The sequence below is a fragment of the Galeopterus variegatus genome, unplaced genomic scaffold (genome assembly GCF_000696425.1).
Source record: "Galeopterus variegatus unplaced genomic scaffold, G_variegatus-3.0.2 Scaffold2746, whole genome shotgun sequence".
Taxonomy (NCBI): domain Eukaryota; kingdom Metazoa; phylum Chordata; class Mammalia; order Dermoptera; family Cynocephalidae; genus Galeopterus; species Galeopterus variegatus.
In genome coordinates, this window is record NW_007728857.1 from 32360 (window position 1) to 36008 (window position 3649).

Here is a 3649-nt window from a genome sequence, read left to right on the forward strand (position 1 = left end):
GCCCGACGCTACCTTCCCGGCCTCGGTCGGGAGTCACAGCCCCTCACCCGGGCCTGCCTGGTCCGCCCCGCGCCTCCCGCTCTCGGCCCCGGTTCCCGCCATCGGCCCCGCTCCCGCCCTCGGCCCTGGCTCCTGCCCCGGTAGCCTCCTCAGTCCGCCGCTGCTGCGCCGCTCCACGCTCTCTTCCGCACTCCGTTGGCTGAAGAACGTCCGGAGCGCCCGCTAACGCCCGACAACGGCCGACAACAGCAACATCCGGGCTCTCGCCTCCCGCAGAGGGGAGGGGCTGAGGGCGGAGCGCGGACGCCGGAGTGGACGGGACTGAGGGAGGAGCCGACGCCGGCGTGGGCGGGGCCAGGCTGGGTGTGGTTTGTGACACGTGGTAATTGTGCCTCCGTCACAGACTCCTCCTGAGAGTGACATGAGCTTGTCCCCCGACCATCGCCATGGCCTCCGTCCTCGCGGTCAGGCACGTGCCATGCCATCGGCTCACAGGGAGCTCAGTCTTAGCGTCTGTGATATTCGTGTCAACAGCAGGAGCAGATTCTGCTCAAAATTCACGATGAAAAGACGCGCTGGGGACTCTGGCGGTGTGAGAGCCCGGCAGCCTCTGTCCATTCCTCACGCCCGTCCTTATCTTGTTCCTGCTTCTCTTTTTCCCGTTTGCGTCCCCGGGAACTGCACTCACTTCCTCCTTGAGCACAGGACACGGAAGGGCCCACGGAGCCCGCTGTCCCTCTGCGTCCCACCCGCCCCGTCCAGAGACCCCGACTTCACTCTCCACACACATGCTGCTGTTTTAAAGACATACGAAAGCTAGTGAGTTAGGGCGAACACGAGAAATAATGCTGTGATTCAAGAAACCCCTAATCAATAAGGCTGATGAAAGTTTTCAGAAAAGTCAGGTCCCCCAAGTATTGATTTCCTTAAATGTAAACACGAACTTTTATAAAGTTCCCTCCATGTGTTCAAGCCCATTTCCTAGGGATATGGAGTGCACAAAACACACGTGCACACATGCACATCACCCACACATGCACACACACACGTGCACATGCATGATACACATGCCACACATGCACATCTGCATGTACACATGCACACCTGCATGAACATGTGCATACACACGTGATTGCACATACCATACAATGCACACCTGCATGCACACATGATTACACAACCACACATGCACACATGATTGCACACACCACACATTGCACACCCTCATGCACATGTACATGCTCATGATTGCACATGCCATGCACATCTGCATGCACATGTGCACACACGATTGTACATGCACACGTGTGCAGTTGCATGCACATTCATGTACAGGATACACTCTTTTTTTGGTATTTTGTAAGTAGCTAGGAAGATCTAAAACATACTGAAGGGAATATGTGTTCATTTGGCATGACAACTTTACACACAGTATCAGCAAGAAACCAAGAGATCAGTAGGTGTCTGTGTGAATGAAAGGACTTTATTAATTCCTCTGTCCATCATCTGTCCGCTGACAAAGAAACTGAAGACACAGCACAGCAGGATGTTCCCTAACCTGGGGCGCCCGCCTGCCGCCCCCAGCCCACCCGTATCTGCAGGCCTCTGTCCACTTGCCGACTTGGTTGGCCTCCTTCCTTCTCAGACCTGTCCAGCCGGCCCAGATGGGCTCTGGAGCTCTCAGTGGCATCTGCTGTGTCAGCACCATGGCTTCCATGGCTATGTCACCACCAGCACCTCCTCCACCACCAGAGGACCCAGCCCGTGGATCTGGCACAGGCTGATGATGGGTGAATTTGAGGCAACATCCATGGAACGGAGAATGAGAGAGCAATAAAGCCACCGTCCAGTCCTGTCCTATCCCGGGAGGAGTCTTTACCTCAGGGGGGCTGCGGGCTCACCTAGAGATGGAGGAAGCCTTTGCTGGTGTGTGCAGAGTGTCAGGCAGGGTTCCAGGGCCTGCTTTTTGTGTAGTCAGGAATGTTGGTGCTGGAGACGGGGGCAGCTGCAGGGCAGGGCCTGGGTCACCCCCCTCCTGTGGGTCATCCACTTCCAGCAGGGTCTGTGGCTCAGCACCACCTGCAGGGGCTTCCGGGTGCCAAAATGGCGCAAGGTGAGGGAGCAGGTTGTGGGGGAGATTGGGCTCCTGAGGCCTCAACCTCCTGCCTGTGGCTTCAGCCCCTGCAGAGTCTCTTTTTCCATCAGCTGTTGATAGGAAGGAAGTGGATCTGTGATTCCCTCATGTAATCCTAGCTCATGAAGGCCCTGCGTCTGCCGTGTCTTCAGGGGATCCCATTTACTGCATGGGGGAGTTCTGAATACTCTAGGCTCTCAGGAAACATCCATCAAGGATAAGCCAATGAGGAAAAGCTCACTGAGCACCTGGGGTGGGTGGCCGGGAGGCTGTGGGGACTAATGGTCCTGCTGCTGCAGAGATCCCTGGGTCAGAGAACTCATGGACAGCATCAAAACAATGCAGCAGGAAGAAAGCCTGCCTTTCCCACTGAGCCGTAGCCCTGCTCCTGGAGCTGGAGGATGGCGGATGCGGGTCCCAGGGTCCGTGGCTGCTCTTGTGACCACAGGGACCTGGTGCCATCATGGCCCCAGCCCACTCTGAAGGGCCACTGGGGGCCATATACAGGGTGTGCTGGGGAAAGGAGCTCTAGCCCTACAGGTCTCCCGTAAACTCAGTCCACCCTGTAATCACAGTTGGCCACCGTCTTGTCTTTATGGATTGGAAAACAGGATCACAACAAAGTGAAGAGCAACCTGAGTGCCCAGTGAAAGCCTGGGGAACCCTGGTCCACAGGGTAGGGGCAGGGGAGAAGATAAAGAGACTCACCCATGAAAAGAGGGATTTGCAAACGCTATATGGGAACTTACAAAACCTAGAATGACCAGAAAGTCAGACCAAGATCCATGAAACTGATATGAATGTCCAATGAACAGCTCTGCGTGCCTTGCTGGGGTGTCCCTCAGACCCAGCCACTCAGCATGAAAACCCTGCATTTGTTTACATGTTCCTAACTCAAGTTTCATAACAAATAAACCCTCCAAAGCTATGAGGCATATTGTGAGTTGTGCACAAACCAGTCCAGCTCCACTCCTGTCTTTGCCTTTAATCAGTTCAGTTTTTATAACCAGTAGCCATGAGGAAAGTCCAAAGCAAGGAAGGACCCACAGGGAAGGGAGAGAGAGAGCAACACCAGGAGCTCACATAGGGTGAGGAGAAGTCTCTGTTCCCAAGAGATGGTGTGAAAAATTCTCCTAATTCAGGGAGATCCAGGTAGAGTTCTCGGAAGGCTTCTACAGAGTCTTGGAAAAAAACTGACCCTGCAGTAACTGCTGATCTGGTGACCCCAAACAAAGCGTCACAGCAAAATACACAAACATCAAACTGTTTCCAAATACCTGAACTAAAAATCAGAAAAATACATGTACATTTACAGGGAGGGGAAAGAAAATCAACACCCAACTGGGTAATATTTACAATGTATACCTTCACATGCCAAAGAATGAGGAACTGCGACCCACAGCAGAGAGAAATATGAACCCATAGAAACAGCCCCAGTGTGACATGGGTAGCAGAATTTGTAGACAAGCTCTAGAAAATGTAATAACTGCACGGTATATATTCCAGAATCATAGG